The sequence below is a fragment of the Moschus berezovskii genome, chromosome 9, assembly GCF_049115385.1.
Source record: "Moschus berezovskii isolate FMDL1 chromosome 9, NW_MosBer_1.0, whole genome shotgun sequence".
Taxonomy (NCBI): domain Eukaryota; kingdom Metazoa; phylum Chordata; class Mammalia; order Artiodactyla; family Moschidae; genus Moschus; species Moschus berezovskii.
The window spans coordinates 18,872,018-18,886,272 of record NC_142468.1 but is presented as its reverse complement, the minus strand read 5'-3'; positions in this window follow the sequence as shown (position 1 = coordinate 18,886,272).

Sequence of the window (14,255 nt, the reverse complement as noted above, 5' to 3'; positions counted from 1 at the left end):
TCAAGACGAGACAGCCAACAGCTGGACTAACAGCAAAACTTCGTTGAGAAATGCCACATCACAAACCAAGATGCTAAGAACTAAATATCTGTAGCACTTGTAATTTTCAGGTTTTAAAGGGAGAAGAGGAAAAGAGGGATTTTAGAAATGAACTTAAGATAAAAGATCTTGAGCTAGACTTTAAGGATTAGCTAGCATGTCACAAAATTTCCCTAGAAGGTTTTATTTCTAACCTACCACAATAATTTTTTATAATCTTAATAGTTTGCTTCATACTCCTAATCATAAAATGAGGATATTAATATATCTTGAGGACAAAATGGTATTTTAAGTAAGTAAGTGAAGTCGCTTCAGTCATGTCCAACTCTTTGCAACCCCATGGACTGTAGCCTTCCAGGCTCCTCCGCCCATGGGATTTTCCAGGCAAGAATACTGGAGTGGGTTGCCATTTCCTTCTCCAAAATGGTATTTAATCCTTTTTAAAACTTTAAATGGCATTTAATCCTCCAGTACTTTGGCCACCTGACGCGAAGAGCCACCTCACTGGAAAAGACCCCTGATGCTGGGAAAGATTGAAGGCAGGAGGAGAAGGGGATGACAGAGGATGAGATGGCTGGATGGCATCACCGACTCGATGGACATGAGTTTGGGGAAGCTCTTGGAGATGGTGAGGGACAGGGAAGCCTGGTGTGCTGCAGTCCGCGGGGTCCCGCAGGGACTACAGATTTGACTTAGCAACTGAACCACAACAAACCTTGTGGTGAGCTCGGGGAGGGAGCTGATACGATCAGGGCACATGGTAGGCATCTGGGTGTTTGTTGGTAGTGTTTCACTCTTGACCTTCGTAGTAGCTGTACCAATACTCACTAGATTTTGCTTTACACAATTTATATGTTTTTTGCACTTTCCCACTTGTATACAGTGCAATAGAATACAATACAGTTAGTCGTTCTGTGCAACCGTGTGGATGGTAGCCCGCCAGGCTCTGCTGTCCATGAAATTCTCTAGGCAATAATACTGGAGTGGGTAGACATTCCCTTCCCTAGGGGATCTTTCCAACCCAGGGATCAAAACCGGTCTCCTGCAGATTCTGAGCCACCAGGGAAGCCCATTTGTATATCTCATCATAAAAAATAAAATTAAAAATTTTAATTAGCAAAAACTGAATAATGAAAAAGGTGACAGGAAAGTAGAATCTGTGAGGTAAGCAAACCAAGTTTTGGACTTACTGATTTCCTTAGGTCACTCAGCACAGCATTTTAAAGGTCTTAACCCCAACAAGACAAAAGGTTTCCAGGTTTGTCATTTTAAAATACGATAATCTATTTCATCAGATTATGTCTGAGTCTACCAAACTATGAGCTATATTTTCCTTCCAGTAGTTAAGGCAGAAGTTGTGAATCAAACTGCCTTAATCAGTAAAAGAAATGATTTGGCTCACATAATTGAACAATCTGGTGATTATCATTTCTGCCAAATCTCAATTTTGGCGTCAAATAACATATTCAATTTCCATGACCAAGGTAAGAGAAACCCAAACAAGACGGTAGGTATTGCTAGGGGGCACCAGAGGGCAGACAAACTGAAATCATAATCACAGGAAACTAGCCGATCTGATCACATGGACCACAGCCCAATGTGGTCCACTGGAGAAGGGAATGGCAGACCACTTCAGTATACTTGCCTTGAGAACCCCATGAACAGTAACAAAGGGCAAAATGATAGGATACTGAATGAGGAATTCCCCAGGTCGGTAGGTGCCCAGTATGCTACTGGAGCTCAGTGGAGAAATAACTATAGAAGGAATAAAGGGATGGAGCAAAAGCAAAACCAATACCCAGTTGTGGATGTGACCAGTGATAGAAGCAAGGTCCGGTGCTGTAAAGAGCAATATTGCATAGGAACCTGGAATGTTAGGTCCATGAATCAAGGCAAATTGGAAGTGGTCAAACAGGAGATGGCAAGAGTGAACGTCGACATTCTAGGAATCAGTGAATTAAAATGGACTGGAATGGGTGAATTTAACTCGGATGACCATTATATCTACTACTGTGGGCAGGAATCCCTTAGAAGAAATGGAGTAGCCATCATGGTCAACAAAAGAGTCCGAAATGCAGTACTTGGATGCAATCTTAAAAATGACAGGATGATTTCTGTTCGTTTCCAAGGCAAACCATTCAATATTACAGTAATCCAGGCCTATGCCCCAACCAGTAATGCTGAAGAAGCCGAAGTTAATCGGTTCTATGAAGACCTACAAGACCTTTTAGAATTAACACCCAAAAAAGATGTCCTTTTCATTATAGGGGACTGGAATGCAAAAGTAGGAAGTCAAGAAACACCTGGAGTAACTGGCAAATTTGGCCTTGGAGCACGGAATGAAGCAGGGCAAAGGCTAATAGAGTTTTGTCAAGAGAATGCACTGGTCATAGCAAACACCCTCTTCCAACAACACAAGAGAAGACTCTACACATGGACATCACCAGATGGTCAACACCGAAATCAGATTGATTATATTCTTTGCAACCAAAGATGGAGAAGCTGTATACAGTTAGCGAAAACAAGACCAGGAGCTGACTGTGGCTCAGATCATGAACTCCTTATTGCGAAGTTCAGACTGAAATTGAAGAAAGTAGGGAAAACCACTAGACCATTCAGATATGACCTCAATCAAATCCCTTATGATTATACAGTGGAAGTGAGAAATAGATTTAAGGGACTAGATCTGATTGATAGAGTGCCTGATGAACTCTGGACGGAGGTTCGTGACATTGTACAGGAGACAGGGATCAAGACCATCCCCATGGAAAAGAAATGCAAAAGAGCGAAATGGCTGTCTGAGGAGGCCTTACAAATAGCTGTGAAAAGAAGAGAGGCAAAAAGCAAAGGAGAGAAGGAAAGATATAAGCATCTGAATGCAGAGTTCCAAAGAATAGCAAGGAGAGATAAGAAAGACTTCCTCAGTGATCAATGCAAAGAAATAGAGGAAAACAACAGAATAGGAAAAACAAGAGACCTCTTCAAGAAAATTAGAGATTCCAAGGGAACATTTCATGCAAAGATGGGCTCGATAAAGGACAGAAATGGTATGGACCTAACAGAAGCAGAGGATATTAAGAAGAGGTGGCAGGAATACACAGAAGAACTGTACAAAAAAGATCTTCACGACCAAGATAGTCACGATAATGTGATCACTGACCTAGAGCCAGACATCTTGGAATGTGAAGTCAAATGGGCCTTAGAAAGCATCACTACTAACAAAGCTAGTGGAGGTGATGGAATTCCAGTTGAGCTATTTCAAGTCTTGAAAGATGATGCTGTGAAAGTGCTGCACTCAATATGTCAGCAGATTTGGAAAACTCAGCAGTGGCCACAGGACTGGAAGAGGTCAGTCTTCATTCCAATCCCAAAGAAAGGCAATGCCAAAGAATGCTCAAACTACCAGACAATTGCACTCATCTCACATGCTAGTAAAGTCATGCTCAAAATTCTCCAAGCCAGGCTTCAGCAGTATGTAAACCGTGAACTCCCAGATGTTCAAGCAGGTTTTAGAAAAGGCAGAGGCACCAGAGATCAAATTGCCAACATCCACTGGATCATGGAGAAAGCAAGAGAGTTTCAGAAAAACATCTATTTCTGCTTCATTGACTATGCCAAAGCCTTTGACTGTGTGGATCACAATAAACTGTGGAACATTCTGAAAGAGATGGGAATCCCAGACCACCTGACCTGCCTCTTGAGAAACCTGTATGCAGGTCAGGAAGCAACAGTTAGAACTGGACATGGAACAACAGACTGGTTCCAAATAGGAAAAGGTGTACGTCAAGGTTGTATATTGTCACCCTGCTTATTTAACTTATATGCAGAGTACATCATGAGGAACGCTGGGCTGGAGGAAGCACAAGCTGGAATCAAGATTGCTGGGAGAAATATCAATAACCTCAGATATGCAGATGACACTACCCTTATGGCAGAAAGTGAAGAGGAACTCAAAAGCCTCTTGATGAAAGTGAAAGAGGAGAGTGAAAAGGTTGGCTTGAAGCTCAACATTCAGAAAACAAAGATCATGGCATCTGGTCCCATCACTTCATGGGAAATAGATGGAAAAACAGTGGAAACAGTGTCAGACTTTGTTTTTTTGGGCTCCAGAATCACTGCAGATGCTGATTGCAGCCATGAAATTAAAAGACGCTTGCTCCTTGGAAGGAAAGTTATGACCAACCTTGATAGTATATTAAAAAGCAGAGACATTACTTTGCCAACCAAGGTCCGTCTAGTCAAGGCTATGGTTTTTCCCGTGGTCATGTATGGATGTGAGAGTTGGACTGTGAAGAAGGCTGATCGCTGAAGAATCAATGCTTTTGAACTGTGGTGTTGGAGAAGACTCTTGAGAGTCCCTTATACTGCAAGGAGATCCAACCAGTCCATTCTAAAGGAGATCAATCCTGGATGTTCATTGGAGGGACTGATGCTAAAGCTGAAACTGCAATACTTTGGCCACCTCATGCGACGAGTTGACTCACTGGAAAAGACTCTGATGCTGGGAAAGGTTGGGGGCGGGAGGAGAAGGGGACGACGGAGAATGAGATGGCTGGATGGCATCACCGACTCTGTGGACATGAGTTTGAGTGTACTCCGGGAGTTGGTGATGGACAGGGAGGCCTGGCGTGCTGTGATTCATGGGGTCGCGGAGAGTCGGACACGACTGAGCGACTGAACTGAACTGAACATATTCAAGTTCTTATTTCCTTCTCCATTTCTCATCTTTGAGAAACGCACTCAATAATTTTTGACAAAGGTACAAAAGCAATTCAGTTACAGGAAGGATTGTCTTTCCTTTATCATTGAGGAAGAATGATGCTGGAGTAATTGCACACAAAAAACTAGGCAAAAAAACAAATTAACCTCAACTTGAACCTCATACCTTACACAAAAATTGATTAAAATCTGATCACAGATGTAAATGTAAAATGCAAAACTGTAAAATTTTAAGAAGAAAACGTGAGAAAATCTTCAAGACCTAAGCTAAATGAAGAATTTATTGACATGACAGGAAAAGCACAATTCATAAAAGAGAAAATTGATACAATGAGATGTCAACAAATTAAAATTTTTTTTCTCTGTTAAAAAGGTACTAGAAAGGTACCTTGATCTCTAGCTGTGCCAGTCAGATTCTCTGCCCAGGGCATTTAGAATTAACATCCAAAAACAGTAAATAGAGTGGACATTTGCTACAGAGAGTGTGCTCAACATATAATCTCTTTTCTGTGTTTGGAGATATACCTGTTGTGTGAGAGTTGATGAGACATTTGTTCAATCAGTGAGCTGACCATGGACCATGAGTACATAGTAACAACATTAAATAAATAAAAACAGTTTGGAATTCAAAATGAAACTTCTGTTTCCGTGAGTATGCTTGACATGGTATTCTAAAAAGACTTATGCAGAATACTCAGATGTTAGGTAAACTACAAAAAATATATATTTAAATACATTACTACACCGACAGGAAAATAATAGCAATCCCCAAGTGTTAAAAAGAGAAAGTTAAAAAAAAAAATACAAGCAGAGTGGTAAATCCTGGGGAAGCCTGGGGGGACTATCCTAGAGTCTTTTATATATATATATATATTTATTTACTTTATTTGCCTATGTCAGGTCTTAGTTGCAGCACTAGGGATCTTCAACCTTTGTTGCAGATCTTTAGTCAAGACATGCAAACTCTTAGCTGTGGCACGTGGGATCTAGTTCCCTGATGAGAGACTGAACCCGGGACCCTTGCATTGGGAGCACGGAGTCTTACCACCGGGCCACCAGAGAAACCTCAGAGTCTTGATAACAATTACTAAGGAGAGAAACAGGAGAGGAAACTGGGCAATAAAAGAGAGTCCTTGCAAAAGAAAAAGTAAAGACTCTTTGCGACCCCAAGGACTATACAATCCGTGGAATTCTCCAGGCCAGAGTACTGGAGTGGGTAGCCATTCCTTTCACCAGGGGATCTCCCCAACCTAGGGATCACACCCAGATCTTCTGCGTTGCAGGTGGATTCTTTACCAGCTGAGCCACAAGGGAAGCCTCCCAAGAAAGCCAAGCCTCCCAAGAATGGACTAACAAATTTTACCTGCCAGCAGGGGGAGCAAGAAAAGAAACCTGTCTCTGTGTGTGACTATTGCTCAGTCAAGTTGTGACTTTGCGACCCCATGGACTGTAGCACGCCAGGCTCCTCTGCCCACCACCATCTCCCAGAGTTATAGGTGGACTATATTCTATAATAATGATCACAAGTGTCTCTTCTGAGAATTTGTAAACATGGTTTTATCATCATGAGGGTCTGAAGTTTGAACTGAAAGGAGAAATAGACATATGCACAGAGTTGAAGGAAATCAGTTAAAACAGGAAAGACTTGAAAAACATTATCAACCAACTTGATATTCCTAACAACAGCAGAACATACCTTCTCTTCAAGTACACACAGGACATTCATCAAAATAGATCACGTTAGGCAATAAAACAAATCTCAGTAAATTTAGAAATACTGAAATCATATAAAGTGTTTTCTCTGATCACTATGGAAATAATTGGAAATCTGTATCTGAAATATATCTGGAAAATGCCCAAATATTTGGAAATTAAACGATACACTTCTAAATGATACTTTGTCAAAGAAGCCACAAAGGAAATTAGAAAGTATTCTGAGGTGAATGAAAATGAAAACACAATAAATAAAGAAAATGCTTTGAGAGAAATTGTAGGATATAAACCTTGTCTCAGAAAAAAATAAAGGCCTCAAAGCGGTTATTTGGGCTATTGTCTTATGGAGCTAGGAAACAAGAGCATGTTAAATTCAAAATAAATAGGAAAAAATAATTAAGATCAGTGCAGAAACTCATGATATAGAAAATGATAGAGAAAATAATCCAAAAGATGGTTCTTTGACAAGATTTTTTTAAAATTGGTAAATTTATATCTAGACTTACCCAAAAAAGAGAAAAAAGACACAAACACAGTTACGGAAATGGAAACAAGAATCACTACAAATCCTAATTTAGTAGAAGAATAATAAATAGTATTAATAACTTTTTGTTATTATAAACTCAACTACTTACAAGAAACGGCCAAATTCCTTAAAAGCAAACTGCCAAACGTGACTCTAAATGTAACCAGAATAACCCTTTATTTATTAAGATGAATTTTAGTTTAAAACTTCCTCACAAAGACAATTCCAAGCCCAGACAGCTTTGCTGTTGAATTCTATTACTATTACCAAACACTTGAGGAAGAAGCAATACCAATTCTACACAAATTCTTCCAGAAAGTAGAAGAGGGAACACTTCCCAACTCATTTTTGAAAACTTATAATCAGCATGTAACATTGTATTTGTTTCAGGTGTACAACATCATTATTCGATGTGTACATATACTGTAAGAAAATCACCATAATAGTTAATATCTGTCGTCATAAATACTTAAAATTTTTCTATTCTTTCTTAGCCACATCATGTGGCTTGTGGGATCTAAGCTCCCCAACCAACTAGAAATCGAACCCAGGCTCTGGGCAGTGAGAGCACCAAGTCCTAACCACTGGACTTCCAGGGAAGTCCCCCCAGTTTTTTTCTTGTAATGATAGACATGAGTTTGAGTAAGCTCCGGGAGCTGGTGATGGACAGGGAAGCCTGGCATGCTGCAGTTTATGGGGTCGCAAAGAGTCGGACACGACTGAGTGACTGAACTGAACTGGATGAGAAAGTTTAAGATCTACTTTAAACTTTCAAATATGCAATATGGCATTATTGACTACAGTCACAATATTGTACGTTACACCCCCATGGTGTATTCATTTTATAGCTGTAAGTCTGTTCTTTGGACCCCCATCACCCAATCTGCTCACCCCTCAACCTCCCTCCACCTCTGGCAGCCATCAATCTTTTGTTCCCTGTATTTTTGAGCTGGGTTTTGTTTTTCTGTTTTCACATAAAAGTGAGAGCTGCAACGTTTGTCTTTCTCTGAATTATTTCACCTAGCATAGAGTCTTCAAGGTCCATCCATGTGGTTACAAGTGTCAAAATGTCATTGATTTTATGGCTGAATAACATTCCATTACTTATGTTTCTCACATATTTTTTATCTATTCATCCATCAATGAGCATTTAGGTTGTTTCCATATCTTGGCTATTGTAAACAATGCTGCAGTGAACCTGGGGTCATATATTCTTTAGAATTAGTGATTTCATTTTCTTCCTATAAATACTCAGAAGTAGAATTGCTACATCCTATGGTAGTTCTGCTTTTGTTTCAAAAACTCCATGTTGCTTTCCATAGTGACTATGCGATTTACATTCCCACCAACAGTGCGCAAGGACTCTCTTTTGCTCCATATCCTCATGAATATTTTTTTACCTCTCGTGTTTTTGATAATAACCACTCTAACAAATGTGAGGTGATGATGAGGTGGTTTTGATTTGCATTTTCTTGATAAGAGATGAGCATATTTTCATATACCTGTTGGCTATCTGTAGGTCTTCTTTGGAAATACATCTATTCATATATTCTGCCTGCTTTTAAATTGGATCTTTTGTTATTTTTATTGAGTTGTATGAGTTCTTTATGTATTTTGTATATTAACCGCTTATCAGATACATGACTTGAAAATATTTTCTCCCATTCGGCAGGTTACGTTTTAATTTCATGGATGGTTTCTTTTGCTGTGCAGAAATTTGTTAGCTTGATGTAGTCCTACTTGTTTATTTTTGCTTTTGCTGCTTTTGTTTTTGGTGTCAGATCCAAAACATCTTTGCCAAGACTGATGTCAAGTGACTTACGAGTTATATATTTTCTCCCATGAATGTTATGGTTTCAGGAGAAAATAGTTTCACTTTATAATAGCATCAGAAAGTATAAACTACCTCAGAATAAAATTTAACCAAAGAGATGCAAGATTTATGCACTGAAAACGACAAAACACTATTGAAAGAAATTTTAAAAGACATGAATAAGTGGAAAGACATCCCGGGTTCATAGATTGAAAGATTTAATCTTGTTACGATGGCAATACACCCCAGACTGATCTACAGATTCAATGAAATTTCTACCAAAATTCCAAACACTTTTTTTGTAGAAATGGGCAACTGATCTTAAAATTCATATGGAATTGCAAGGAACCCTGAGTAGCAGTGTTGAAACAGTCTTAAAAAGAACAAAGCTGGAGTACTCACATTCCTCAACTTCAGAATTTTTCAGAAAGCTACAATGATCAAAACAGTGTGGTACTTACACATGGATAGAAGTATTTATCAAAGGAATATAATTGAGAGTCTATAATTAAACCCACCCATTCACTGTCAGTTAATTTTTTACAAAGGTTCCAGGACTATTTAATGGAGGAAACAAGTCTTTTCAAAAATTGGTGCTGAGACAATTAGATATACACATGCAAAAAAAATGAATTTGGACCCCTATACTACAACATATACAAAGTGAAAGTTGCTCAGTCATATCTGAGTCTTTGCGACCCCTTGGACTATACAGTCCAAGGAATTCTCCAGGCCAGAATACTAGAGTGGGTAGCTGCTCGCTTCTCCAGGGGATCTTCCCAACCCAGGGATCGAACCCAGGTCTCGCACATTGCAGGTGGATTTTTTTACCAGCTGAGTCACGAGGGAAGCCCAATACTGGAGTGGGTAGCCTAGCCCTTCTCTAGAGGATCTTTCCGACCCAGGAATCAAACCGAGGTCTCCTGCCTTGCAGGTACATTCTTTACCAGCTGAACTATCAGGGAAGCCTCACAACATATACAAGGATTAACTCAAATCCAAGATGTAAATGTAAAAGATAAAACAATGAAATTTTATTAAAAACAGAGGGGCTTCCCTGGTGGTCTAGTGGATAAAAGAATCCACCTACCAATGCAGGGCACATGGGTTCAATTCCTGGTCCTGGAAGATACCACATGCCATGAAGCAACTTAGCCCCTGGGCTACAACTACTGAGCCTCTGCTCTAGAGCCCGCAGGAAACAAACGTTGAGCTCACACGCTTAAACCCATGTGCCTAGAGTTGGTGCTCCGCAACAAGAGGAGCCACTGCAATGAGAAGCCCGTGCATCACAATGAAGAGGAGCCCCCGCTCTTGACAACTAGAGAAAGCCGGCATGCCACAGCAAGACCAGTGCAACCCCAATATATATACATCTGTGTGTATAAGAGGAGAGCTCTGGTGATCCAGTGGTTAAGATTTAGAGCTTTCACTGCCATGGGCCCAGGTTCAATTGTTGGTTGGGGAACTAAGATCTCACAAGACCCACAGCATCACCAAAAAAAAAAAAAGTAAAAATACAGGCATATATCCACATGACCTTGTGCTAGTATCTGAATGTTTATGGCCCTCCAAAATTTATGTGCTGATATCTTAATCCCCAAAGCTGATTATATCAACAGAATATTAATAATATTATTATTTGGGAGGTGATTAGGGCCTTTGGGAAGTGATTAGGTCATGAGCGGGGAGCCCTCATGAATGGGATTAGTGTTCTTATAGAAGAGATCCCACACAGCTTTCTAGTCCCTTTCTGCCATGTGAGTCAACTAGGAAGAGTGCTCTCACCTGGCCCTGCTGGCACTCTGATTTTGACTTCTGCCTCCAGAACTGTGGCCATTGAATTTCTGCTGTTCATAATGCTCTCCAGTCTGTGGAATTTTACTGTAGCAGCCTGAACACACTAAGACACCTTAGATTTGGCAACAGTTTTCAATGAAGACACCAAAAGCACAAACAAACAACAGGTACGTTGGACTTCATCAAAATTAAAAATTTTGTGCGTCAAAGGATGCTGTAAAGAAAGTGAAAAGACAGTGTGCAGAATAGGAAAAAAATATTTTTAAATCATGCATCTATGGAAAATTCTTAAAGAGGTGGGAATACCAGACCACCTCACCTGCCTCCTAAGAAATCTGTATGCAGGTCAGGAAGTACTTAGAACTGGACATGGAAGAACAGACTGGTTCCAAATTGGGAAAGGAGTACGTCAAGGCTGTATATTGTCACCCTGCTTATGTAATTTATATGCAGAGTACATCATGAGAAATTCTGGACTGGATGAAGCACAAGTTGGAATCAAGATTGCCAGGAGAAATATCAATAACCTCAGATATACAGATGAGACCACACCTATGGCAGAAAGCGAAGAACTCAACAGCCTCTTGATGAAAGTGAAAGAAGAGAGTGCAAAAGTTGCCTTAAAGCTCAACACTCAGAAAACTATGATTATGGCATCTGGCCCCATTCAGTTCAGTTCAGTTCAGTTCAGTCGCTCAGTCGTGTCCGACTCTTTGCGACCCCATGAATCACAGCACGCCAGGCCTCCCTGTCCATCACCAACTCCCAGAGTTCACTCAAACTCACCTCCATCGAGTTGGTGATGCCATCCAGCCATCTCATTCTCTGTCGTCCCCTTCTCCTCCTGCCCTCAATCCCTCCCAGCATCAGAGTCTTTTCCAGTGAGTCAACTCGTCGCATGAGGTGGCCAAAGTACTGGAGCTTCAGCTTTAGCATCAGTCCTTCCAATGAACACCCAGGACTGAACTCCTTTAGCATGGACTGGTTGGATCTCCTTGAAGTCCAAGGGACTCTCAAGAGTATTCTCCAACACCACAGTTCAAAAGCATCAATTCTTCGGCGATCAGCTTTCTTCACAGTCCAACTCTCACATCCATACATGACCACTGGAAAAACCATAGCCTTGACTAGACGGACCTTGGTTGGCACAGTAATGTCTCTGCTTTTTAATATACTATCTAGGTTGGTCATAACTTTCCTTCCAAGGAGTAAGCGTCTTTTAATTTCATGGCTGCAATCAGCATCTGCAGTGATTTTGGAGCCCAAAAAAATAAAATCTGACACTGTTTCCACTGTTTCCCCATCTATTTGCCGTGAAGTGATGGGACCAGATGCCATGATCTTAGTTTTCTGAATGTTGAGCTTCAAGCCAACCTTCTCACTCTCCTCTTTCACTTTCATCAAGAGGCTTCTTAGTTCCTCTTCACTTTCTGCCATAAGGGTGGTGTCATCTGCATATCTGAGGTTATTGATATTTCTCCCAGCAGTCTTGATTCCAGCTTGTGCTTCATCCAGCCCAGCGTTCCTCATGATGTACTCTGCATGTAAGTTAAATAAGCAGGGTGACAATATACAACCTTGACGTACTCCTTTTCCTATTTGGAACCAGTCTGTTGTTCCATGTACAGTTCTGACTGTTGCTTCCTGACTTGTATGCAGGTCTCTCAAGAGGCAGGTCAGATGGTCTGGGATTCCCATCTTTTCAGAATTTTCCACAGTTTATTGTGATCCACACAGTCAAAGGCTTTGGCATAGTCAATGAAGCAGAAATAGATGTTTTTCTGGAACTCTCTTGCTTTCTCCATGATCCAGCGAATGTTGGCAATTTGATCTGTGGTGCCTCTGCCTTTTCTAAAACCTGCTTGAACATCTGGAAGTTCACGGTTCACATATTGCTGAAGCCTGGCGTGGAGAATTTTGAGCATCTGGCCCCATTACTTCATGGCAAATAGATGGGGTAACAATGGAAACAGTGACAGACTTTATTTTGGGGGACTCCAAAATCAATGCAGATGGTGATTGCAGCCATGAAATTAAAAGATGCTTTCTCCTTGGAAGAAAAGTTATTACCAACCTAGACAGCCGTCTATTGGGTCGCACAGAGTCGGACACGACTGAAGCGACTTAGCAGCAGCAGCAGCAGACAGCATATTAAAAACCAGAGACATTACTTTGAAGAATTGATACTTTTGAACTATGGTGTTGGAGAGTCCCACGGACTGCAAGGAGATCCAACCTGTCCATTCTAAAGGAAATCAGTCCTGAATATTAATTGGAAAGACTGATGCTGAAGCTGAAACGCCAATACTTTGACCACCTGATGGGAAGAACCGATTCATTTGAAAAGACCCTGATACTGGGAAAGATTGAAGGCAGGAGGAAAAGGGGACGACAGAGGATGAGATGGTTGGATGGCATCACCGACTCAATAGACCTGAGTTTGAGTAAACTCCGGGAGTTGGTGATGGAAAGGGAGGCCTGGCATGCTACAAAGAGTCAGACTCAACTGAGCGACTGAACTGAACTGATGAGTCTAATATTCATAATACATAAACAATTCTTAAAACTTAATAATAGGAAGTCAAATAATTTTAAAAGAGCAAAGAATGTAAATAGACATTTCTCTAGTCTAAAAAGACTAGAGAAAAATGATACATGTATGGCCAAAAAGCTCATGGATAGATATTCACTGTGCTTAGTTGCTCAGTCATGTCCAACTCTTTGCAAACCCATACACTATACCTTGCTAGGCTCCTCTGTCCATGGGATTTCCCAAGGCAAGAATACTGAAGTGGGTTATCATGCCCTCTTCCAGGGGATCTTCCCAACCCAGGGACTGAACCCAGGTCTCCCACACTACAGGTGGATTCTTTATCATCTGAGCCACCAAGCAAGCCCTAGATTCTCATTACAGAAATGCAAATCAAAACCCCAATGAGATATCACTTCACATCCACTAGGACAGGTACAACTAGGGGAAAAAATCCAGAGAATTACAAATATTAGCAACTGAAATTCTCAAACGTTGTTAGTGGGAAAGTAAAATGGTGTAGCTGCTATGGAAAAGAGTTTGGTATTTCCTTCAAAAGTTAAACACAGGTCTACCATATAATCCCACAATTCCATTCCCAGAGACAACATTCAAGAGAATGGAAAACATAACAAAATTTGCATACAAATGTGCATTGTACCATTATTCACAGTGAAAACAATTCAAATGTCCATCAACTAGTAAGTGGATAAATAATACCTGGCATATCCATACAACAGCATGTTATTCAGCCGTAAAAAGGAATGAGGTACTGTCTGTCACATGGTTCAAAAGGATGAACCTTCACAACATGTTAAGTGAAAGATGTTGTTGTTAAGTCACTCAGTCATGTCCAGCACTCTTGTGACCCCATGGACTGTAACTTGCCAGATTCCTTGGTCCATGGGATTTTCCAGGCAAGAATGCTGAATCGGGTTTCCATTTCCTCCTCCAGGGGATTTTTCTGACCCAGGGATCAAACCTGGGTCTCCTGCTTAGCAGGTGGATTCTTTACCATTGAACCACCTGGGAATGGTCAAGTCAGACACAAATCATATTATACGATTCTGTTCATAGGAAGTGCCCAGAATAGGCAAATCCATAGAAACAAGAAT